The sequence below is a fragment of the Haemaphysalis longicornis genome, unplaced genomic scaffold, assembly GCF_048455015.1.
Source record: "Haemaphysalis longicornis isolate Haplotype H1 unplaced genomic scaffold, Haemaphysalis longicornis Haplotype H1 scaffold_6, whole genome shotgun sequence".
Classification (NCBI taxonomy): Eukaryota; Metazoa; Arthropoda; class Arachnida; order Ixodida; family Ixodidae; genus Haemaphysalis; species Haemaphysalis longicornis.
The window spans coordinates 145,983,336-146,009,696 of record NW_027526407.1 but is presented as its reverse complement, the minus strand read 5'-3'; the positions used below and the strand labels follow the sequence as shown (position 1 = coordinate 146,009,696).

General features: G+C 47.0%; 1 protein-coding gene and 1 long non-coding RNA gene across 4 annotated transcripts in view; one reads left to right on the top strand and one right to left on the bottom strand.

Annotated features, from left to right (window-relative positions):
* The window catches only part of LOC144141178 (prestin-like), a 246,122-nt gene that overhangs the window by 143,078 nt on the left and 76,683 nt on the right, over window positions 1-26,361 (top strand). Inside the window, exon 2 of one of the 2 annotated variants that reach the window (XM_077672739.1) lies at window positions 213-260. The gene's annotated coding sequence lies outside the window, so the exon portion shown is untranslated. Of the gene's footprint in view, window positions 1-212; window positions 261-20,833; window positions 20,917-26,361 lie in introns of those variants that run through there. The other variant, XM_077672741.1, reaches the window with a different exon arrangement.
* LOC144141179 (uncharacterized) overlaps window positions 19,262-26,361 on the bottom strand; it is a 34,028-nt gene continuing 26,928 nt past the window's right edge. For both annotated transcript variants that reach the window (XR_013316458.1, XR_013316459.1), the window contains one exon: window positions 19,262-20,099. This is a non-coding gene — a long non-coding RNA (uncharacterized LOC144141179). The remainder of the gene's footprint in view (window positions 20,100-26,361) is intronic.

Sequence of the window (26,361 nt, the reverse complement as noted above, 5' to 3'; positions counted from 1 at the left end):
GCGTCTTTTTTATTAAGCCCCAGGCCATAGCAAACGTTTACAGGTCACAAATAATTCAACTAAAGCGTAACTGTCGAAATCAAACGAAATAGTGCATATTTTAATGTTGTAAGTTCTGGACTGCTTACCAACGCGACGCATGTGCCTTACAACCAAAATATGTGCACCTGCGTTTGTCACTAATGTTATAAATGCTTGTCTTTCACGTGCAGGAGCGCAGGACGCCGTCGAAAGTCGACTAAGAACGGTGTTTCTTCCTGGTGAGTTGCAGATGAGCTACCTCTCTACTTAGCGAAGCAACAACACAACCATGTTTCCCGTTTGAGGTATTCATCCGGTAGACATACCTGCCAGAGCTTTTGCAATTATATTTACACATCGCCTCACTATTACTGGCGCGCTGTTTATGGACATTGTCTTTTCTTGCTGCACACTTCTCCTTGAGGAGAAAAAAAAACACCCTGCCCTCTCTCTAGCTCTGAAGCAAGTGCAACCGGCAAGCGTCACGAGAATGCAAATGCAAAACGTACAGTGTTTCTGGTGTATTTCGATCAAATATCACTGAAATTTATAAGGAATTTTTAAAGAATCTCGATGGATGGACGGTGTCCACCATTGAAACGTCGCGCTTTCTGCATCCCGCAGGCAAAGTTTCCCAACCTTTTTGGTAGCTGTACACGTTGCCCACATCGTTTCCAGAAGAGCGACTTTTCTGAATCGATAAGGACATTGGTCGTCGGTGACGCAGTGCTTCTTTTTGTAGCAATGTCGGCGCATACAGGCTAAGTGCAGCGTAAGGGGGCCCCACATCAATCCCGCTGAGGAGCCCTTGACAAATAGAAAAAAATCTTAAGTTAAATTTATTTTTTCTCTTCAACAGAACCTGTTCTGCAATGGCTCCTATTTCGTATTAAATTGCCGATTATATTAAGGAGTGAACAGCCTCGAATGACTTTGTAAAAGCAATGTATGCTCTGGTTTCTTACTCAAGGCCTTCTTGTCGTGTTGGCGTTGCTCTACACTGTGAGATTACTAACTTCACGGGGCAGCAAAACAGAAAAGAAGTGCTACTACAACGTGAAAATGTCCTAAATGAAAAATAATCCCATGTAACCAATACTGTGTCACGTTTCACCGCTTGGAGGTTTTCAAGACAGCTCCTTTTGCACTATAGCAAGAGTGCCACTGCAACCAGTCACACATATCCGGCTTATAAACTTTTTAGACCTCTGTTGCAAAAAAAAAAGAAAGAACAGTATCTTCAAGAAGGCGTTCAAGCGCTTAGAGAACATTTGAGCATATAATGTTGTTAGGCTAGCTGTCCAAGATTTTGTGAAGCCTAAGGTGTTCATTGTGCTAAGTAAACGTGCACCTACACCCTAATATACCTTTCTTCAACTTCCCTTTTTTCACTGGGGGGCTACTTCATACGACGGGATGGCCGCCCACCAGCCACTAGTGGCCCACCAACCACTAGTGGCCCACCAGTGACGCACTGATGACCCACTAGGGCGCCACCGGTCGTCTTCCACCAGAACGCGGTGACCCGCGGTTCACTATTGATGGGCCATTACCCGCGGGTCACCGCGGGTAACCTACCGGTGGGTCCAATTGTTAACAATAAACCCGCCCATTATTTACCATTTAGTCGGTGGCCTCTACAGATGGCACCGCGAGTACGCGGTGTAGAGGGCGGGATTTATACGGAAGTACGCTGTGCGGATGTTTGAATTCGGCTGCGCAGCTGCCTCGAAATTAGTCATCATTTTTTATAAAGCGTTTTTTTTTTTGGTCTCGTTGCAAGTGTGTGGGCTCTGTACCTAGTCAAAAACAGCGCCGTAATATTCCACAGCGGGAGTGGAACATTTCCCGTTGTTGTTCTTTACGACAGCTGTGGGGAGCGCGTAGAAAAACATCGCCGCCCTGCTTTACTCGCGCGCGCATTCGGCGATAGACGTGACACCGTAAAACACCCGTGTCCGCTGTGCAGAGGTCGTCAACGTTGGCCACGAAACGTGCGGGGTGAGCGCTCGAGTTCGCAAACAACAGAGCGAGTGAGGAGATACTGCACGGCCTCTGTCTACAAAAAGAGTGACGGGCTTCAGCGGAAGTTGCCGACCATGTTGTGCTTTACAGATTCTCGCGCGCCTCTCTGTTGCGTCGGAATTGTTTTCCGGTGAAAAGATTCCAAAATAATTTACACATTTTATAACTAATACCCTTACACCTTAGAGAACAAAACAAATAAAACCACCATTAAGTGTCTTTTGTAATTTATAACACCCAATCATTCTCGGAAAAACAAAAGAACAGACCCCTTTAGAGGGTGTTTTATTGTTAAATAAATCCTTCCAAAGAGTATTTTTCTTACTTTTGTTGAAAGGGTGTAAGGGTGTTAGTTATAGACAAAGAGGGTGTACATCAATTTACAGTTTTACGCTGTTATACCCTGGTGAAACCACAAGAAAACACCCTGTAAAAGGGTGTGCAGCATCACTAACACCCCTGCACCTTAAAGAAAACCACATGAAAACACCATTTTACTGTGTGTTTTATCCTTTCTAACACCTTTACAAGGGTGTTTACTTGTGTTTTTGCTAGGGTGTAAGTGTATTAGCTACAGACGGAAGCACGCTTAAAGTTGTAAACCTTTTTACAGTGAAAGGGCAATGAACAGTATAAGACAAGTTTGGTTTAATAAAGAATATTTTCTTTGTTCTTTCAACAATTATACCAATCTTATCAAAATGTTCAAACAAATAATCGGGATAATAAGGGAAACAGATGAAGCAGGGGCGACTCCCAAGCCACTTCTGGCGATTTATCTATGACGTCACAGAATCTTGTTTCTCTGTTGTGGCGGCCTACTTAAGCCACAACCAAGAAACATGACTGGGCGATTGTACAAGGGCCTCTAGTTTTATTCGATGACACCACTTTAACACTAACGTGCCGCTAAAACATTGATATAAATGTTTCTGTGCTGACCTGTAATGCATCCCTCCCGCCCGTATTACGTCACTGTGGCGCGAAATTTGAAAGTTCTTCAATATTCCGTTTTTTGTCGGTTAAAGAATCGTCTATCGCGACTGTAACATAGCTGAGTAAGCTACCAAAGGCTAGTTCCTTTAAACTAAGCAATGTTGTATTGTGTTTTTATCGTCTGTTTAGATATGCAGACGAGGGTTTTTTTATGATCCGGCGTCCGTCCCTCACGTGCAGACGGATAGGTCACGTGCCATCAGGTTGGCGTATCTTCTGCCGGCAGACGAAAAACAAGCGAGACAGACGGGAAAGGCCGCCCTTTGCCCGTGTCTCCTGCTGCGTGGTCGTTACGATCGAAAAACAGGACGTCTGGAATGCCGCCTACCGAGCTGCTCGTGTCAACCGACAGGGGGCTCGCGCACGTGCGGCTGTGAAGTTTTTACGTGTTGCCCCCCTTGCAAAGGTTGTCTGCGCATGCGCAATGTGTCTGGTGGCGCTACGGAAATATGCTCATGTTTTTTATTCGTACTGGTCAGCTTGTCATAGTGGGCGAATATTTTGTCAGACGAAACGAGCACTCGGTGATCGATTCTCAAATAGTCAAAAGAAGACAGGGGCAGGCAGTTGTTCTAAATGACCATTTGTTTCATGGAGTAGCCTGTTTATTGTTACTCAGCCGGAATAACGTACCGGAATAAGGCCTAGTAAAACTTGTTGCTGGGCTAGTTGGTTCATGATCATAACAACTGGGATTAGCGCTTTAAGGAACAGGACACACGTAGGAGAAAATGGACAGGACTAGCGCCAGTCCTGTCCATTTTCTCTTACGTGTGTCCTGTTCCTTAAACCGCTAATCCCAGTTGTTATGATACGGAAGAAGGCCTTTGAGGCAATTTGAGGGGGTTATTATCTCATAAAACTGCACGGTGTGCAAATGACGTCCGTAAACCACGCTGCAATGATGAAGGTCACGGTGCAGCAAAACTGAAGCCTGGCCCAAGATAGCAACGCGAGCAAAGCGCGATAGACACAAGATGTGATGCACCAAAATGGCAAAACAATAAAAACTCTTAAAAAGTCGCAAAAACAATGGCAGAGCACGCACAGAAACCTTTCCTTGGATGCCTTACACCTTTGTGTCACTGCATTTCCTAACGTTAAAGCTGTAGATTTTTTCACAGCGTGTTGGTCGGGTGTGATGTCATCATCTCATTCTGTTCCAGCCTGACAGAACTTAATTGGATGGCCGCTGTAGCTTTCTTGTGTTCATTTAGTATTCGGGTTCGATTCCCGGCGGTGACCACCGCTTTTCTGATGGAGGCGAAAAGCGAAAACGGCCGTGTGTTCGAGCTTTCCGCGGCACATTAGAGAACCCTAGGTGGCCAAAATTAATCTCAAGCCCTCCACTACGGCGCGCCTCATGGCTTGTGTGTAGAGTCGGCACGTTGAACCCCGCAATCAATCAATGTTCATTCATTATTTGTTTGTGATTCATTCGTTCAAGTACCCGCCGCGGTGGCTCAGTGGCTAAGGCGTTGCGCTGCTGAGCACGAGGTCGTGGGTTCGATTCCCGGCCGCGGCGGCCGCTTTTCTGATGGCGGCGAAAAGCAAAAACGCCCGTGTGTACGAGATTTCGGCGCACGTTAAAGATCCCCAGGTGGTCAAAATTAATCCGGAGCCCTCCACTACGGCGCGCCTCATCGCCTGAGCTGCGTCGGCGCGTTAAACCCTACAATCAGATCAGATTATTCGTTCAAGTATGCTTGCTAGTCCATCAAGCCTGTCAGAAATTATTTCTTTTCTACAAAATGCCCGTCAAACCAATTTATCTAATTACTTACTTATTTTTTTTATTTCAGATAGTTCACTGCCTATTTACAGCTGACACCGTCGAAAGTTATGTTTTTTTTTCAATAACACATCCAGAAAACGAAGAGCCCTGTATTCGCATATCAAGCAATGCATTCTAACGTCCTAGAGATGACACAGAGTGAGTGCCTCGGAACAGACGTTACTCGTGTAAGACGCTTGAATGGCCGCGAAGTGCATTTGGATTAGACCGGGTCTCCCAGATGGTGTCACGCGGACGCAGCGGCCGCACGCAAAACAATTCACGGTTACACCGAGAGCGGCCTTACAGTCCCCAGCTGGTGACCTAGGAAAAACACGATACACATAAATCCGCGGCTATTTCACGCTGCGAGCGCAACCCGGAAACAGGTGGCCGGCGCCCCACCGACCGCGAGCCTTTCGGAGAACCTGCTACTACTGCCACGCGAGCCCGCGCCATACGTCTCGCAAGGGGAACCGATATCTTCACGCCGTTGTTGCGTACCCGTATGTGCATCCATTACAGCGAGCGATCGGCATCTTGGCATTTTACGGACGCTCGATCGATACCCCTTGTCCCACTTTCGTTTAATTTGCGTTTTCTCTTTTTTAACGGCAGTAGCGGTGAAGTATGCTCTGAAGCCTCGTTCAGGACAGCTGTCTCCATGTTTTTAATATACATTCGGCAAGTTTTAGTTTTGTTTTTTGCCTGTGCGGCAATCATACGTCGTGGCCTTCGAGGGTCACGCTATTTATTTGTTTATTTATTTATTTATTGATTTATTTAGTTAGTTAGTTAGTTAGTTATTTTGCCGCTAATCAGGCCTTCTGTTTCCTTTACTCGTGTGTTTTGTTTTCAGCGTCTGGCTGCGTTTGGCTGTGTTATCTGTGTTCGGAGCTCAGCCCGTGTTTCCTCCCCTTTCTTTGTATCTTTTTAGATAAGGAGAGTGTATCACCATGTTGTCACTAGACAACAATGCTCCTCTTTCATCGGCAGTCTTATCCGTCTAACTCGATGTACCGCCGAGAGATAAATGCCCGAAGGGCAAACGCCGCAGCATTCGATTGGCCTCCACCACTCTATGTACGTCACTTTTTCGACGGCTGCTTCGCCGTTTGTGCATTCTTGGAGTCCTTAGCGGAGCAGAAGCTTGCTTCAATAAAGGTTGTTCCCTAAACGACCCCTGCGTCGTCCCTGACTGCGTTAAAGGGACTGTGCAATGCTTCTGATAAACGCTTTCGCTTTTACCTTCGCGCCTGGAAACACGGCGAAAGTTACAGTTATCGCCAGCACGGAGTGACTGCCTGATTTGCTCGTCGCAGCAGATACGCCTTCCGTTTCTGCTTTGCTTTTGTGGCCTTCTTTTAGATGTGGAGCATCTCTTGCTCGGGGAGATGTCACTTGTTCGTGCCCCGTCCGCAGCGCCTCTGATGATGATTGTGGCAGGATGCCCCTAGGGACTGGCCAACCAAAAAATCCATCACGAGATATCTTCGCGTTCAACCACCATCGTCATGTTCCCGTAGGGGAACCGCTGAAGAAGAAGAAGGAGAAGTAGACAAAGCTGCGAAGAGGAGGGCGGGTACGTTTCTCTCAGCCGGTGCACCAACATCAACAACCTTTACCTCACCAACGCTTTGATACGAAGCATCTCTTGCTCGGGGGCATGTCACTTGTCCGTGCCCCGTCCGCAGTGCGTCTGATGATGATTGTGGCAGGATGCCCCCTAGGGATTGGCCAACCAAAGAATCCATCACGAGATAGCTTTGCGCTAAACCACCGTCGTAATCTTCCCGTAGGGGAACCGCTGAAGAAGAAGAAGGAGAAGTAGACAAAGCTGCGAAGAGGAGGGCGGGTACGTTTCTCTCAGCCGGTGCACCAACATCAACAACCTTTACCTCACGAACGCTGACGGAGACTACCGATTCTACCGCAGAGACGGCAACATCGACTAGAACATGATGTACGAGTTTCGGCGCCTCGAGAACCACCGCCTATTCAACGTCACACAGCAGTACTCGCGTACATTTGCCACCGGTGTGGGCCCGGACGCGGAATTCCCTCTGGCGATACTAAACACCAGATCACTCAACATAACGGCAACACAATGGAACCACACGGAACCACCACGATGCTTCGCACCCTCATCAGGGTTCCCCACGGGAAGATGGTGTAAGTTTTTTAAGTGGCTATTGGAGGCGTTCATTGGGGCAACTGAAGGACAGCCGGACAGTCGCCGCTGCACCGCTTTAATTATGTCATTCGAGCGGTCAAAGTCAATACCGGGAAAGAGAGAAAAATGTTCTGAGCAAGTTTCTAAGTTATATGATGATGCATATAGCAGTAATTGTTGGCTGAGGTACTTTGCGACACCCTAATCTAAGTACTGAATATGTTGTTCACTACGTTCTGAAAGCATTTAGGATTTTGAAAAAGTTGAAAAAGGTGTTGCAGGGTCCCTTTAACGACAATTCTCACTGGGCAGGTTTTTGTAGCTTGTTACGGTATTAAGTTCTACGCAGAATAAACAGGAATACAGATTTGCTCACGCATGAAGCACAAGGAACTATTTCGTTGTTTATGAGACGTTGATCTCGAGATTTGTTCGTCAGTTAATTACTCGCGCAATGGTATTCCCCAGCTGTGCACCTGTGGCGTCACAGTTCACGCTAAAGTGCCGATGTCAATAGGAAATTGTACAGGTCCTGAATCTCCACCAAAGCCACACGCACGCATCACGAGTCAGGGCCGTCCATAAATCATCGTCCCGGCTAAAAGTAACCTCATGAAAAAGCCGCATCACTGCATGTCTCGCTCGTCCGAATCGGGCCAGTGCGAACTACAACAAGTGCTCATGCAGCGCTTTTCGCGATGAACCAGACCTCGGGCAGCGACACCCCGCTTGCCAGTGAATGCGCTGTTCATTTTTATTTTCACGTCTTTTTCCGGGTTCTGGCGTTATTCTCACGTCCGCCACACAAGAGCTACCCCGACAAGCTGGCTTGCCATTTCCATCACTCCTCTGTCACCCAGAAGAGCGGGAAACTTGAAAAGAGAGAAATCGCGCACGGGACACACGGGACCATAGCACGACGTTAAATGTGGCGTTCATTCTTCGATCCGCGCGCGCGTTTCCTCGTGAGGGGGGCGTGATCGCGTGAAGAAGGCGGGTCCCCCGTGACCCTTCCGCATTCACACGATCTATTTGTTGACGCCCGATCGTGCCTGCGTACTAGATACGTGCGCTGGCCGGAAGTGGAGCATCGATGGGAGAGAAAAAAAGCAGGTGTTGGGCTGGCTCTCTTCCGGCCCTATTGTTTCCCGTGGATTCAAATGCGGGTCTCGTCAGGCTATTTCTCCCAAGGATGGGGAGAAACAGCGCGTCCTTGTAACACCTTTTACTGGAAGTTGGTGGTCGAAAGCTGCGCCGCGCGCAATCAGTTGAAAGATCAAGGCACGAAAAGCTGTTCCGCATACAAAGTTTAGATTACGTTTTCCTATTAAGACTAAAATAAAGATTTAACATTGAGGTTTAAATCTTAAATTAAGATACAAGATTTAAGATTAAAGTAAGATTAACTTTAAGTTTATGTAGGCGTAACGCAAAGCTATTACGTATATAAATTTAAAAGGGGACGGGCACCGAATCTTGGGGTTTATATTATCACGTATTTTTTCTCAAGAAACAAAAGTTTATCGCAGTGAACTTGTGCCCCCCGAAGAACTGTGATTACAGAAGCGGGGAAGAAGCAGTCAACAACGTGACATGCACATGCGAGTGTCGGCGAATCGGAAGCCGCGGTGTTTATCTTGCAAGCATTTATCTTTAGATGTCGATACTTCTAGAACCATCGAACCAGATCTAGAACATTGGCGATAAAAGTTGAAAATTCTATTTTAGTGATGACAGCGATACAAACCGATCACATAAGATAGCATGCGTGGCATACAAGAAAAAAAGACGGAAACGCGCGCTTCACTTCTAACTTTATAAGAAAGCTGGCTGCGGCAAGGCTTGGGCAAAAAAAAAAAAAACGCAAATTGACAAAACAGATGGCATGGTTCACGGCACTTTGCTTCTTTTAGTCAACAGAATACCCTGGAGGAAATATGAATGCCCCGCGACTCTTGGAACATACTTTAATTTTATTTCATTTATCGCGCCCACAGAAGAGCACGCGGAGCGGCGTGCAGAAAATTGACACCTCGCGTGACATGGAGTCATGTCACGAGGGAAGGAAAAGAAGGTGACGTAGTCGCGTGCCTCCGACGTTCGACGTCACTTCACACACGAAGTTCCGCGACCGGCAACCTGCAGGTGCTCGTGCGTTCACGATCTGATGGGCGTAGCCAGAGCTAAAAGCATAACCGCTCCCCAGGTGGACAATCTGCCAAAAAGAAAATTCTGCACATGAGGAAGCAGCCGATGCTATAGCCTAGCATTGCAATAGAAGCCTCCATGAGGACTTATATTGTAAGCGGTCATCAAATATCCGCCGCGATAGCAGGCCTAAGCGGTTTCATAGAGAGCGGTCGCTCAGGTCCGGCGGCGAGGGGGACAAAACAACGCGTCCACCTCCTCCGCAGAGTTTTGACGTTCGCACCAAACTATGAGGTCGTACCGTGGTTCTGTTATACGCGCCCTCTGGGCGGGATGCCGTGGAGACTGAAACAGACGGATTTCAGGCCGTTCTATGGCGCGCTAAAGTACGGGAAGTGCTGTATTTAAACTAATTTTGGCCACCTGTGGACTTTATCGTGTGCCGTAATGTCGGCTCAGCAGCAGGAAGCCTTTACCACTGAGCCACCGCGGCGGGTATGAAGTGCGATTTGACCGTACATATGGACTCTGAGTCTACTATACGTTACGATTTGAGCGCACTATTTGAGCCTGATTATACCTCGAAAAGACGTCGCTTCTTTTCCCCGTCTTTTTCCCGGCTTCACGACGTCTTACTTTCAGTGTACGCAGGAAGCAACAGAAGATCGTACGATTCAATATCCAACCCGCGTCTTCCGCCAGAAGCCTTTATTTACCGTCGGAGCGGCGGACTCCGTCGCGCCCCTGCGGCCGTTCCGGGCGACAGAAGAAAGGAGCCGCGGATCTCACACGACCTTCGATCCCTTGCCGAACGTGTGGCTACCATTGTGGAACGCTACCGGGTTCCCGGGTCAGTGGACCCCACGGCGCGAGTGTGTAGTACGCGTATACGTACTAAATAGGTTTAGGTCACGCGTTGGCTTCCTGGACGCTACCGCTTCCCTCTTCTTCGGAGTTTATGGATGACTCGTTCGGCGGCGGCCATGGCCTCCAAAGAGGAGCACACGCTCACCGCATTCGTTGCGGTAGGACAGCTGTTTCTTTTATCGGCGACACAGAGTAGATGCTCATTAGAACGAAGTAGGGGAACCGGCTTTTGTTGTGAGCGGCACTTCGTTAAAAGTAAGGTTCATTACAGCAAACTCGCTACAACGGAATCTTCAGGACAGCAAACCGGTTTCGTTATAAGTGATACTTCTTCGTCAAGAGCGCAGGGGATCACAGTAAACTCTTGGTACAACGAAATCTTCAGGGACAGGAAACCAGTTTCGGGACACTTTTTCATTAAAACCACAGTAAACTCTCGCAGTGACCAAGCCCTCTAAGCAGGAAACCGATTTAGTTATAAGTGATACTTATAGGTGGTTTGACCACCTACGCTTATAGGTATAACTGTGACCACCTACGCTTATAGGTATAAGCGTAGGTGGTCACAGTGAACTCTCGTTATGACCAAGTCCTAAAAAAAAGGAAACCGGTTTTTGTTACAGGCGATACATCGCTAAAAGCGAAGGCGAATACAGTAACCCATCGTGCTTACAAAGTCCTCGGTATGGGAAACTCGCTTTCGTTATAAGGGATTATTCGCTAAAAACGAGGGTGATTCCAGTGACCCTTCCTAATAGAAAAGTCCCAGGGACGGGAAACTCTCGTTCGTTATGAACGGAAATACGTTGAAGTGGGATATGATTACCGTAAGCCCTCGTTACTATAAAGTACTCCGGGCAGCAAACTGGCGTCGTTATGAGCGATAATTCGTTACAAGCGGAGGCGAATAGAGTAAACACTCCTTACAATAAAGTCCTCGGGGCCGAAAGCTGGTTTCGTTATACGCGATACTTCCTTAAAAGCGGAGGTGGTTTGTTCCTGAGTAGATGAAAAACTTCGAACGAAGCGAGATTTTAGATGAAGCTATTTCGTTATAACCAGGTTTTACTCAGCTCATACGCTGCGCTTAAAGGGGCCATCAAGTCAAAATATAACTTCGTTTAATTTGAAAGAACTAGGCCTCAATACCTCACTCAGCTCCATTGCAGCCGCGAAAGACGTTTTCTAACAAAGAAAACGCAAATATTTAAATACTGACCCGCCGCGGTGGCTCAGTGGCTAAGGCGTTGCGCTGCTGAGCACGAGGTCGCGGGTTCGATTCCCGGCCGCGGCGGTCGCTTTTCTGATGGAGGCAAAAAGCAGAAATTCCCGTGTGTACGAGATTTCGGCGCACGTTAAAGATCCCTATGTGGTCAAAATTAATCCGGAGCCCTCCACTACGGCGCGCCTCATCGCCTGCGTTGCGTCGGCGCGTTAAACCCTACAATCAATCAATCAATCAACCAAATATTTAAATACTTTCAAATTTCGCGCTACAGTGGCGTGCTATGGGCAGTAGTGACGTCATATAGGCCAGCAATAAGACCATAATTCTCAGTGTGTTAACTGCACGTTAACATGCACGTGATGCGATCTAACAGACCTACAGTTCTCGCTACAATCATTCGTCCAGTCATGTGTTTTAGTGATGAGTTGAGTGGCCGCCAATACCGCAAACAAGGTTCTGTGCCGTCATGAACAAGTTGTCGGAAAGTGGCTAAGGAGTCGACACTGCTTCACAAAATGTTTTCTTTAATATCTACATTATTCGTTCGGAGATCACGATAAGGTTGGTGCCATCGTTATCGAGGCAAAGCAGTATCTCTAATAAACCTAGCTCGTATTTTGTCGTTATGGTCCCTTTGTGCCACACAAAAACGGTCCATCTCACCAATTTCGCTCCAGTAGTCCTGCCTGACAGTAAAGACCGCTAGCGTTACAGGAAGGGAGGCCTCTTCGGCTTCCGAGCCCCGTCACACGTTGGCTATTCGCGCTTCAAGGGTGAGTTAGTTCTCAAAACTACGAGTGAGGCGACGGTGACGTGAAGAGCTATACAAGTTACTTGAATAGTTTTTCGTAACAGCGAGTTTATATAAATACACAAAGAAAAGCCAGCCGTGAGGAATACCAAGGAAGTGATAGGGGAAGGGTTTGAAAATCATTTAGAATTGAAATCGACTGATTGGAACAACAAAAAGAGAAAGAAAGCGGGGATAAGTGTTTCTCTTCCACTTTTTTTAGATATTCCAAATATCCTTTTAGAAAGAAATATTTCCACCTTCCTCCGCCGTGCCTTCCTTGGTGTTCAATCTGCCGCGGTGGCTCAGTGGCTATGGCATTGTGCTACATAGCACAAGGACGCGCGTTAGATTTCCGGCCACGGCGGCCGCTTTTGGGATAAAAGTGAAAAGCAAAAACGCCCGTGTGTTGGAGGTTTCGGCGCACGTGAAAGATCCCCAGTTGGTCAAAATTAATCCGGAGCCCTCCACTACGGCGCGCCTCATCGCCTGTGTAGCGTCGGCGCGTTAAACCCTACAATCAATAAATCCTTGGCGTTCAAGCCCGTGTGTGCGCATGAGTGCATGCGTGTGTGCGTGTCGCCCAGTAGGTGCTCCTTGCAAATGCTAATTTTTCTTGCTGTCAGTTTGCGGGAACTGGGTCTCATATCTCAAATACAAATGGTGGCTCCAAAGGTATCGTCTATTTCGGCAGCGCTATCCCGACGTTTCGTTCTTGGGTTGTCCGCGCACTCCGCCGCCCCTGCGGGTCCGCCTTACCTTGCCACGCCGAGACTTTCTTATCTGGTAAGCGTTAGCGCGCATCGACCTGCGCTTTGAGTCAGTTTTAGGGCGAAGTAAAGAAGCGAAGCGGTGTGGGGCAATTCGCTTCGGATAAACCCGTACGGCACGCGAGGCGGATCGCTGACGAGGCTAACCCGGTTAACCGACCAACCGTGAAGCGTCGTCAACCCGCATACTCTCGAAACGGGGAAAGGAAGCGAAGTGGAGAGGAAAAAAAGAAGAAGACGGTGGGCGACGCCGATGAAATAGTCTAAACGGTGGTTGTGTTGTTGTTGTTTTTGTTTTAAACGGCAGATGTTGTTTGTGCTATTGGCGATAGAAAGTTTGCGCCTGGAAGGCGCCAACATAAACTGTGCAGTTGGGCGACCGTCATTGTCATGCGTGAAAGTCTCGAGGCTCTTGTACTTATGTGGCAGCGGGCGTTGGGCAGCGACTTAATTGTTACTTTATTGTTGCTCCCTTATTCAGGGGTCCAAGCGCTCGTGCTGTGATCCTCTCTCCTCCTGCGAAATTTGCGCTGTTCAATCGTAATTAATGTATGCCAACCAACCAAGACTTTGTTGTAAAAATTATGGGCAAGCTAAAAGGGGGATTAATATAGAACTCACGAAAAACAAAAGCAGCCCTTGGTTGGCTCCACTGAAAACGCAGCGTCCACAATTTAGATCTCGTCGACGTTTTGGAAACAACTGAAATTTCGAGGACACTTAATCGCCCCTTCCCATGTGGTGATTAAAAAAGAATTAGTGAACCATTGGCGACTTTGTCCTCTCGGGACACGTTTAGTGACCGCACGAAGTTCCAACCCCTGCACCCATGGCGGACGGTCGAGATGTGACCGCACCCTCCTGAAATGCGATTGAATGGCAGCCAGGATGATTGAGGGAATCTGGGATACACTGGATACTGAGGCGCCCTCGGATAGAAAGAAAGAACAAGCGTGCCTCCGTTGCTACTAAACGCACGGGTGCGCTGCGCATGCGCAAAGCAGGTTCTTCTGGCGCGGAAAGAACCTCCTCGTCAGCTCGCGTCACCCTCATTACGGTGTACTAGAACAATGGCCACTTGAAGGGGGAGATCGAGTGACCAGGACTAGATTACGAACGTGTTTTCTGCAAGCAGCGAATCATTGAAGAGTGCGGGTCCTCTTTGAGATGAAAACATTGTATAGAGCGCGGGAGTACCCCAACAAACTCATGTTGCAGCCAGCGCCACCTACAATATTTTTTAACCACCCAGTTTTAAACCCTGAAGTGTTTTATAGTGTTTTTAAACCTTTATGCCCTAAAATGCTGGAATAAGACTATTTACGTCAATAAATGCTGCAACAGACAAAATTTGCCAAACCGACCAATAAACAGCGGCAACCAGGGGAGCTGCTGACCGTAGGATTTCCTCACCGGAACCATGGCACAAAAAAGTTTTCCTTCGACAGCGGTCCATAGCAGCAAGCGTTCAATAGCGCGAGATGCTTCAAAACGGGAGCTTGAGCTCGGCAGTAGTGAGTAGAGAGAGAGAGTAGTGAGGCAGTAGTCCACGCCAATACAGCGCAAATGAAGGGAGTGGAAGAACGTTGCTTTCTTAACAAGGCTTGCTAATAAATTAAGCTTACTTATCAAAATTAAAAAAAAAAACAGTGACAAAGCGAATTTGTGTGGACATATATATAAGGATTTGCGATAAAGTAGTCACATTGCAAGAGGAAGAAAGTGATGTCCACGGCAGACTTGAATGCGGGAAAAGAGAACGAAAAACAGAGCTCTTCAACGAAAACTAAACAAAAACAATACAAAACAGAGACAAAACAACCACAAAAAAGAGATCTGCCTTTATTCTATCGCAACTCAGCCTTCGCTTTCAACTCGTCCTAAAGATAACATAAATGATACCGGAATTACTTTCATGTCGCGATCTTCAAAAATACGAAGACGGGAAGGAGCCGACAGATATTGAAAGGGAGAAATAACGCAGTGAAGCAGTAGCTCTAGGGCAAAGTCTTCCGGGCAGTCGTTCGCTTGTGAGCGACGACGACATGACGGCGTGTTATCAGAGCGATTCTCGACGAACCAGGCCGGGTACCATTGTCTCCGAGCACTGTTATTTCGCTAAAAACGTCAGCGGCACTTCCGTGCCTCGGGAGACAATGACAAAGTCAACGCAATCGCCCAGCACTCTTTCCCAGTGAGAAGGGCGCAGCGCGTAGTGCGAGCCCCCACGCGGTGTCAAACACGTGTCGGGGTCAGAGACCGTCACCGATGTGCTATGAAGAAGCGGACATATTTGCCGTCAGTCGTTGACGCGGCCTCGTACTGTTTCCGGGCTCTTAACTGTTCTCCACGAGTGATTTAGATGAATTCATTAAAGTTTGAATAGCTCGTATGATTATAAACTTTGTGCAAGGAATTTAAGACGTACATTCTTAAAGAAAGGTCGGGGCTAACGCTAACACTAACACTAACCACTGGTCCCAGTATAAACTAAGTGCTTAGTGCTTTTACTAGCTGGCCAGGCATAACCTAGTAAAAACTACGCGTGACAATGTGTATCAGCTGAGCGCACACCACGACATAGAGACACAAATAAATTGAGCGAGAAAACCAACGAGATGCGCAGGGAGAGCGAGTTCAATAAAAACATGCCTGCTCACAGCAGCCAGTTAAAAGATACTTATTCAATTTTAACTAATTACTCAGTTACCTGCGAAGTACATCTGCTCTTCTTGCTTTTATACCCAGCAGCGGAAAGTCCTCTGATAGAGTAGGTGGGCTTGTCGCAAAAATCAAATATTTCAGCGATAATTTTAGAATTTCGCATTTTAATGCTACCGTATACGAGTCAGCATGCGAATTAGCAGAAAATTTTTAATCATGATTCTGAGTGGGAAAACTGCTGTAGTTATTATGTTCAATAATTCGTAGAATTTTGTTACTATCAGTGAATGTTAATGTCAAACAAGCAGCAGTCACTAAGTGCACGGCCTAGACTAGTAACGATAGCATTTAGGTTCCGTACTTAGTGGCACAGCCTATATGCGTGCCGTTTTTCGGGGTAGTAAATTGTGTGAGGGGTTAGTAAATGCAACCGTTACTACCATTTTACGAACTTTTTTGTTAATAGTGTAGATTCGTTTCATTCGCACATTCAGCTGGCTGTTTCCCTAATATAGTCACGTCTCGTTAATATGGACGCCTCCGTTCCGCAGAAAAATCGTCCATAATGTGAGTTGTCAATAATAACGAATCAAGGTCAAAGGCACAAGCATAAAGAAATAATTGTTCCAGAAAAAAAAACGCGATAGTGTCCAGAAAGCGCCCCACACCGACTATTTGAATTGCGCGTTCTGCGTGTCGCGCCTGTTCAAGGTGCAGGTTCCTGCACCGAATATTGGCATGAACTCTTATCGTCCTGTTATCTTGTCCTGAGCCTCGGTGGTTGCTATTTCCGGCGTATGCCGCACAGGGAAATCTTGCTTGATAGGGAAAGGGGGTCACCCTGTCGTCAGTACCGTGGAGTGTTTGTTGTTCGCGGATCAATTAGATGGTAGTGGAAGGAAGAGCGTTCCGAGATAAATGCGTGCTTCGGCTTTGTGTGCTTCGGCCAACACTGATTTCCTGGTACGCGCTGGGGCCTCTGAGGGTCACCAGTGATTGTTCTGTCTTTTGCTTTGTTGACTCGTGTCCATTATAACAACTAGACAAAAATGCCCGTATTTACCCGTTTCGTCTCAGAAGTAGCCGTCCATAGTCCGGACTGCGCGTTTCTCCGTTAACGGGGCAGAATTGCATGGCGAGAGACTGGCCGCCGAAAATTTCGTCCACATTGCGCGGTGTCCATGTTAACGGGGCCCATACGAAGGAGACACGACTGTAGCTCCTACATGGCCAACAGGCTGTGTCCCTACACTGAGCCACGTCCCGGAGAGTTATGTTTATTTTTTCCACTCGGATTTCGATCGCAACAATTAAACGACTATTGTTATCTCGTAATATTTGTTACGTGCTAAAGAAGTATTGTAAGTGTGAGCGGCAATCTTGCAATAGATTTTCAAAATGTAAACGCACACGACCGCGCACGCACGCACGCACGCACGCACGCACGCACGCACGCACGCACGCACGCACGCACGCACACACACACACACACACACACACACTTACACACAACATTGAGTTTTTCGAAACGTACACATGACCATTTAATTGACCAATTACGCTATGCTTTATCGTCGATGTATTTTTTATTTCAAGGGCGCGACGCAATTTTATTAAATTAGAAACTGTTGCCGCGTTCCACCTCTTTTCCGGGGCAGCAAATGGCAGAATTGGAACCGTAATCTATATGTTTACTGTAAAGCCCGTTGTACATGGTGAGAATTTACCTGAGAATTAGCAGCTGCGGAGTCGCTCGAGCAGCAAGACAACCTGCTCTCGGCAGTAACGAAAATGGATCATTCTGCAGCACGAGCGGCGCCGCCGCTGCGGATTCCCAGGTAATTTTGCACCATGAAGATCTGGCTTAAGGTTCTAACTTTGAATGACCGCCGTGGAAGCAAAGCAATTCCAAGAGCACACTTACTATTCCTTACAATAATAAGTGTGCGCCGCTTCACTATATTCACCTTTATCTGTAGTAGCAAGCACTGCCGTTATTGGGGCTAGCCTCTTCAATGTTTCTGAAGATTTCTCTCTCTCTCTATTCATCTCTCTCCAACATCCCCTGCATCTCTACCCTCTCTCTCCCTCTCTCTTCTTATCGCCGTTGTACACACGTATTTTGAAAGAACGCCCTGGCAGCAAGCCTTCGGAAATAAACAAACAGAGAAACAAACCTACAAAAACCCAAACAACCAAACAAAAACGATGGAATGACCTTATGCATGAAGCCTATTCATAAAAAGGAGAAAAATGGGCTCACGAAACATTCGAAACTCATTTACGTGACAACCATCAGACAGAGTATACACGATTACGCAACGTTACCGCAGTCCTTCCTTGATATATCGTTCATGTCGTTTTCTCTTCTGATCTGCCGTAACAATAACCCACGCTCCTTCCTGGCCTACTATATACCTCACCAGCATCCGTGCGGGCGGGCGGGCGGGTGATGTAAGCGACTTCCAGTGGCAACCAACCCCACCCACTCCATAGGTGCTCGCTTACCAATCCATTGTTCCAATCCTTCATTACTCCACAAACGATCAATCTTTTTCTCGGGGCTCTCATTGCTGCTGCACTTACAATTTCCGCAGTAACCACAGAGACCGAGTAAGCAAACACGGAAGTGTTTTGGTCGCGCCCGGCTTGTTGGCGTCTGCAGTAGCACGGTCGATGTTTTCGCAAAAGAAGTCGTCAACAAACAAAATGTAACAATTGTTACTGTGCAGAGCACACGGAGAATCAGCTCCACAGCTTCCCCATTGCTCTGGAAAGCGGCGCTTGGATTTTTTTTCACATCCTAGCGCATGTAAGTATTGCAAGTTAAAGTTCTTTCTTTATTCGCTCGACATCAATATCCATTTAATTCGCACTGTTCGTCGATGCAACCGATCATTGCAGATTTTATTTCTGCTCAGCAGCTGTGTTAGTGGAAGGTCACTGTATGGTACCGCCAAAGCCTCCGGCGTGACGATGATACGCGCTATCATGAAATCTGAACAATATGAACGCTGCGATCATGTAGGTGAAAGTTACGCAAATTTTGCTTTTTTTTTCTACATCACAAAGTAATCTCTAACGTTTTTACGCTTTCAAGACTGGGAGCTAAATATTTTTTCATTGCGTAAGCCTTCACGCGTCAAAATTAGTCGATGCGTGTGAGAACAACCAACTAACCTACTTCAAGAAAACATTTTTTAAAGAAGTGGTACATATCGATGCCGTACTGTCCTTAAGTTACTGCACTAACGTTAAGTAACAACTTCCATGGATTCACTAAAACGTTCTAGGTTTTCAACACCAAAATGACTGCCTTTGTTATTCTGCGTCAAGGTTGCATCTTCCAGGCTACTTAAACCTCGGTAGTTTGCTGCCATTTAAAAGCGCATTTATTTTTAGCTACACTTTTTGTTCCCTGATTCAATCGGCTGCAAAGTAGTCCTACCAACTTCGCTTCGCAAACTGATGCCGTCATCTACGCCATGGCTGCATCTTGAGGTTTACTAAGCCCTCAGCACTTTGCTGCCATTAAAAAGCGCATCTATATTGAGCTAAACTATTGTTACCCTATTCAGTCTGCTGCAAAAAATATAGTTTCTTGGAATTTGTCTTGGCGACCAATGACGTCACCCGCAACTTAACACAAGCATACTAAAATGGCGTGAGCCTGCATCTATCGTGTCCAAGGAGGATTTACAAGAACTTCCGACACACAACATGACATTGGTTGCCGATTATCTTTATAAATCGGATGTCTGTTCCCCGTGAACTGGCTGTGATGCCGGCGACATCATCTGCTGCATACTTCTGAAGTCTCCGCGCCATAAATCGCAAAAGCCGAATTTGTGTTTCGTATATGCCAGCCTTAAATCAGCGCCTTTACGATATTACAGTCATTACCAAATAGGCACGTCATTTCCACCGGAGGGCCTTTACGCAGACAAATTTTGAATTCCTGGTATCCTTCTAGGAGATTCGCCCCCACAACGCTTGTCCACCATCTTGAATCCACCGTACAAACCACTGTAATCTTCTAACCTGAAAACCAGCGCGCACGCGCGTGACGTCACAATCTTTTCGAGGTTGCGCATGCATGGCAGAACAGTTCCGTGACGGCGGCGTCGCTTCCCCAGGAACTTCTGTTCGGTTTCCTGTCCCGCTATCGGTGCAACGATCGTTGAACGTCCTCCGTGGTTCCTCGCGACGTTTTTTTCCTCTCCAGGGGTGCTTGGTGCCTTCCGTGTACGGGCATTTCTTTGTACGCGTTCAACGACCACACCGCTAAAGTTGCGTTTGGTCCTAGAACAGTATTCACTGCGCTGCGGTCACAGCGTTTTGCACCAATATATAAACCTTTTCATCCGTTAGTCTTTAATAAGATCAGATCATGTGCTGGGCTGTGTTGCGCGTGCGGAGTTACATTTTCCTGTTGACTGCGCCAATTGTAGGGCCGCTAGCACAGCCCACTGATGAAATAGAAGCTCCCAGGAGGAAGAAAATGAAGAGGTCTATACTAGAGGGTAATCCGGCGCTAATGTCTAGGCGAGGTGTGCTTCAGCGAGGATGCCGTAATGTACCAAATACGAGCGTTCCATTTGTCCTTCGCATGGCTCTTCAATAGGCTGAAAAGTTGTCTGTGGCTGCAAAAAAAGAAAAAAAAACACATTATTATTGCAAAATACTATTTAAAGTTGGTTTATGAATAAGATAATTGAGCTTCGAAGCGTGTATGTCAGGGAATTTTCAGAAGTTTCATTCAAAGTGAACATAGAAAAAATGTTACCCTTTTTTGTTGATTTTCGCTTAGAGCGCGAAAAGAAGCCACGTGGCGAGCCAAGCCAAGTAGGAGAGGAACGTTGCCAGCTACTACTGCGGCGCTCGCGACGGCAGGTGATTGCATCGACGGATTTCTGTCTAGTATATACTGACCAGAAACTCTGTGGTAAATAGCTCGTCAAACGTCCTCTGTGGTCCCTCACCATGTTTTTTTTCCTTTTAAAAGTGCTGGTGCCTTCCGTATACAGGCATTTGTCTCTACGCGATACACCATACCGTGAAAGTGGCGTTTAGTACCAAACCGCGCCGTGGTCGACAGTCTCGGAGGCGTGAGAAGGCGATACACCCGAGCGCAGGGCGGTAATGGTGATAGCCTGTGAATGCGCGTACCTGGTCGCGCAAGAGCAGCCCTTCCTTCCTGAACTTTCTGTTTCCTGTTCTCTCTCCGCTGTCAATTTTTCTTTTGTTTCTTCCGGCTGCTTTTTTCTCCTGCCTGACTTTCTTGTTTTTATTGCTCGGCGCTTGCGTAGACGATTCCGCATCCGGCCACGCATGCGCATGTTTAGTCGCGGTTTTTCGTAACACGCCAAAGAAACAGAACGAGCAACTGCGCTCAGAGCGTACTACACGAACAGAAGTCGACACTGAAGAATCGGTGCCATCACTTTGTTGTTGCGAAAGGTATGGTCAAATTATTTTTTGGGCGTGACTCCCTCTGTGGTTCCCAATATTGTTTCATAGCTGGGCGTGATTAACAGTTAATTCTAAAGCTTTCTCCACAACGAGACACGTATACAGCGGTTGTCTAGCTCTTTATCTTTCTGTATTTTTGCGAACTCATCGTCTTCGGCGCGAGTTCCCTGTGCCCTCCATTGATGCAATCGTAAAAATAAATAGCAGCTCATTCCAGACATCAGAATAAAAATCAATAAGGTAATTTCGGCCTGAATGCTTGTGGCTTTACTTTGAAAGACATGGCAATTTGTATTAAAACCAGCTACACGTGCAATAAAATACTTGATGCGAAAACATTTTGCACTCACAAGCAGACGCGTGCGCGGCGAGGAGCCATGCGACACATATCGGCACTCTTTCGTAGTACTTGGGAGGGTACACTTGAGATGAGTATATGTGCGTGCTTCTACGTGTACTCTTTCTGGAGTGATATAATTTAAGGGCAATTGGTGGGTACTACATAAATAATAAATCAGAGTAGCCGTGCTTTTCTACAAAGATGTGAGGATATCGGCACATGGCATTACTTTCGGGACTGATTACTCTAAATCTGTCTGCAAAAATCCCAGCATCTTCTTCGAGTAAGTGTTTGAGGTAAACGCTTGCTTCAGGTTCACTGTTACGTTTAGGCGGTAGTCCTCCTTCGATGCAAGAGAAATCAAATGTAACACCGTGGAAGCAGTTTTCGACAACGAGCTACTCACAAACCGTGAAGTGTTTGTTCATTTGGATAGTTTTCTCCCAGTCTGAGCATTCAGAGTAACACATCGATGCTTGCGAAATATTGCGTGTCAAAAATGCCTCTCTGTGACACGTCAAGGTTATAACCTTTCTGAGATATGGTTGAATGGGATAGAAACAGTACTTACAATGATAGGAACACAACTTTGAGGAAAATGAGCGCAAAAACTGAGCTTCACAAGTGCTACTGAACCACTGCGTGTGATTTCTTAAGTCCGCAAATATGCGTGAAAGTTGCTAAGCAGTATATTAACGCTTATAATATGGAAAAGGAAGACTCGGGTTTGTAGTAGGGGGATAGGGTGATAGCACTAGAAGGAAGATCAATATACCGGCAAATGAATATAAGCTGCTACTGAAAGTTAGTTCTCCATGGGCGCCGTGAATTGAAAAGTGAAAAAAAAAATGGCTGCGGCTTAGCTCAGCTAATTTCGGATATGCAAAGCAAAAGCTTGGCTTAGTGTGGTTGATTCTTGGTTTCACTTGGTTAGCCTTTGATGTCACTGGATTGCCGACCACGTCTCAAAGCCGTTCGGTCCCATGCTACGCTCACACAAGGAGGCCCGGCAAACGCGGCGTTCATTCATGACGAAACCGGCGTTCCTCTTCGTCGGGCGTGAGGCGAGTCACGTAGCCCGAGACGACCCAGCTGCGCATGCATAAGAGGCTGCGGGGGTGGTCAGCTGCCGATCAGCTGATCGGCCGCAACCGCGGCGGCAGCCGCCGCTCATGGATGAGCAGAAAGACCGAAAACGGGGCCTTGTACGCAGCGCCGACAGCGGGCCCGGCGAGTCACGCGATGCGATTTGAGGGGTGTGTCGCCGGGGTTGTGTCTCCGGTCAAAACGGGAACTTGCGCATCCGTGGCGAAACCGCTTGACGCAAGTAGTGAAGCTGTGCTTTAAAAAAAAAAAAAGAAGATACGCACCAGAATATCAGTAAAATGAGGCGAGCGGAACCGCAACCCGCCATCCGCCACATGTTGATACAGCCTCAACTAACACGACCAATATCTCATAAAAGTGTAAACTCCACGCAAAAAACTTACAACCGCGGAGTGCAGGTCGGAGGATAGGTGCCTGTCGCCATATCCTCTTCGTTGTTGTCAGTTTCTTGTGCAATGTACACTTTTTGTTAATACGCCTTAACTGCCAATGCAAGTATAGTCGCGTAATACGACGAATACACAAGTACCTCCTCAAGAAGTAATACCAACAGCTCAATAACACACGCGTTTCTCGTCTTGCTGTTTGCGAAAGCTTCGTATCACGCTGTCTACAGTCACGGTACAACAGGTTGTCAACCCGTTGCGCTTCCAGAGGTTGTGCTCCGCTACTGTGGGTCCTCAAGCGGTATCCTGACCACAGATAGCATGCAATTTGTCAAGCTGGCGGCAATGCATGGAATCACCAAGATCCAATGCATTTCGTGTCGCGATAATACCTCCGTACTATATATCCTTTAATCTGCTCGCCATGCTCGGAGGCTATAAAAGACAATTCGGCAATCTCAAAATCACGCCCCTGCGGGCTCCGCGCGCTCTATTTTCGTGCTCCTCGCTTGAATGATCTTTCACACCTGCTAGCGTCATGGCTGCCGAATGCCCTCCCACGAAGGAGCGAGCTAGGTTTAAAACAGTCCACTAGGAAGCTGTCACTTTGTGTGACAGAGGAATTAAAATTGCTTCCCGTACTGTGTCCCTTCTTTCGCCTTCACATTGCTTAAACTACGCAGGGAGCAGTAGGTCTTGGCACTTACGCTACGGAAGTCGAACTACGTCGGCGTCAACCCAGGCTTGCACTGAACGGACGGGTGAACTTGCCAATCGCCCAGCAATCTAGAGTGCTCACGTGGTAATATTTCGCTGACTACGCGCTGCATCTCTCGAGAGGTGATGCCGTCTAAACGTTTGAATAAATGCACGTCACTTTGGTCTAGCAAGACGCATTGCGTATCCGTCTAGATGCGCCGTCAAGATCGCGTCTCTCGGACAAATCAGAGTGGAGACGCTAGCGTTGCGGGCGCGAGCGGAGCAAACTCGGACAGCTAACAATAGGTACCTGACCCAAAAAGCAAGAATACCGCGAAGCGGACGCAGCCTTCAAGAATCATCGCTGCCTTCTCATGGGGTGACGGGGAAAGAAAAAGAGTAGAAAGTTGTCGAAAAAAAAGCGCTTGAGCAGCACGGTATGCGCTTTCATCACGCCGGAAAAGAGAGAAAAAAAAAAAAGAACAGCTGGTGATAGCGTTTTCACTCGCTATCACGAGCTGTTTTTCTTTCTCCGCACAATCTCTCAACAACGGACATCTCTGCAGTTCCCTGCATCTTGCTCCTTTTTTTAAGGGAACGGGTGGGCTAGAGGATGTGGCGGCAATAAAGCCGGCCCGCATCCTCCTCTCCGAATTTTTTGTGATTTTACTGTGTTGCCCCTGTGTAACGTCGTTACACAAAAGAGGCGCTTTCGGAGGTGGTTCACTCGAAAGGCTTAGCGGGCTACGCGTTTGCTGACCGTTGGCAGAGTTGTAAGCCCTTTTGTTCGAAACTGCCGCGCGCAAGTCTAATGGTTTCTCCTTACACGCGCAGCCGCTGCTGCATTGCACTCCCGGGTGTCTTGTTTGTCGTTTGTAGTTTTCTTTTTTACGTTTACTTGCTTCAAAGAGAAGCTGGCACCGTCGCTCGTGTCACGGGGCAGTTGAGATGGAAGAATTGTGCGTTCTGCTTTCACTGTGAACGGAAGAGGAGGGAGATTGCGCTGCTGAGAGGGAAGAATGCAGGAGGCCCGCTGAGGGTGAAACATAAGAAAAAAACAAAAGTCACAAGAATATGAAACATAAGAAAAAAACAAAAGTCACAAGAATAACAAGAGCAAGGTAATTGTCCGCCGTTTGCAAGCTCTGCTGTTTCCTTTACTCTTTTCTCTTTTATAACGAAAGAACGTCAATGACCTTCGTGAAGAACGCTGAAGAAGAATACGTCGAAAGAATGCGTGTAAAGCCACGGTGTAAAGTGCCGCGAATTTCGAAAGCAGATGCGGTGAGGAGATAGGGGAGGGTTAGAAAGTGAAAAAGATGTAGGTTAGTTGTTTGCGCTCTTTCTCGGCAGTTTTGAATGGCCAAATAAAAAGGCGGCAAGAAAAAAAGAAGACAACTTGAAATCGTGATTGCGCTATCGGGTTACCAGTTCCGTCTACCAAGTCGGCCACGAAGCAGCGTTCGTAAGCGTGCAATGTCGTTGTTAGATTAGATGAATGGATAACAGAGAAAGAGGGGCGGATTAACGCTGCGGAACTACAGAGCGCGCAAAAATCTGTCATTGGACTTTGGAGGAAAACATGACGCGAACCTTGTTCACAAATATTGCAGGGCATGCTGCATTGACGACCGGTTCGGATGCGTGCGGCGCCCAATGCCGATGTGGCTGTAAAATTACGCTTTCAATGTCACCATTCGTTGGTTCCGATTAATGACTTTTGCAAAAGGGAAATGATTTTTTGTGGCCAGGGGTAAATTACAACCAATTTATTCGGTGACGGTTCCTCTTTGATCTTGTCTTACATCAGCAGATACAAAAAAGGAAAATAAATTTTTTTCTCACATCGATTTTCTCACATCGATGCACCGTTTTGGTCGTCTTCCTTTTTTCCCTCTGATATCTCAGGCATACCTGCTCGCAATCTGTGTTGGGTGAAGTACTTAAGTACTGTTTTCTTTTTTATAATAGAGAAAAATAGACATGCCCAGTTTTTGTCCCTCTCTTTTTATTTTTAGCATGCCGCTATCTCATACCTCAAGTTATAAATCTTGCATTACATGTTCGTTGTGGTTGTGCTGTGTTTTCCTGTTTTTTCCTCAAATTACTCTTGCTGTCTGTAACAGAGTCGATTTAGTGCATTCCCTACTGTTGCTCCCGCCCTGAATAACAGTTCGGAACGACCTTAATTATATATAAGTAAGGACGTTTCATCACGAAGCATATATACAGGGTGTCCCAGCTATCATGCACCAAGATTTAAAAAAAAAGAGCAAGGGCGCTACTCGAAGAAAACCTAGTGCGTAATGTTTGAGTACTGTGGGGAAGCGGACATTAATATTTTCGTTAATCATCCTTAACTAATTAATTGTAATTTATTATCTAACTCGAGAATTACTGTCCTAATCACTGAAGTGTCAATGAGGCACTTGCAGGTACCCACAAGGGGCATCTATCTGCGGTATTTTCAGCGACGAACTGATTGCGTACGCATTTGTTCTGACTGATAAAGAAAACCCGCGAAATATGAAAAATACCACGTGACGGCGCTTCCGCTCGCATTGTAAAGCAGCGTCTCCAAACAAGCTGATTGAAAGCAATTGCTTCGCCTGTCACCCGCCCGAAGAGGCAGCGCACCACCTTGATAATGGCACGCATGGAAGGAGCAGCAACAGCAAGATTCGCGGGGCGCGTGTGCAAATAAGGCACAAACTCTGTCACAATTTCTGCCTTCTTTCTTTTGTTTATTTCATTCTCGCTAACTAAGAGGCAGCCTGTTTGAGGGCGTTGCTTTACGATGCGCGCTAACGCGCCCGGAGGCGCCGTCACGTGGTATTTTTCTTATTTCGCGGGTTTTCTTTAGCAGTCAGAATAAATTAGTACGCAATCAGTTCGTCGCAG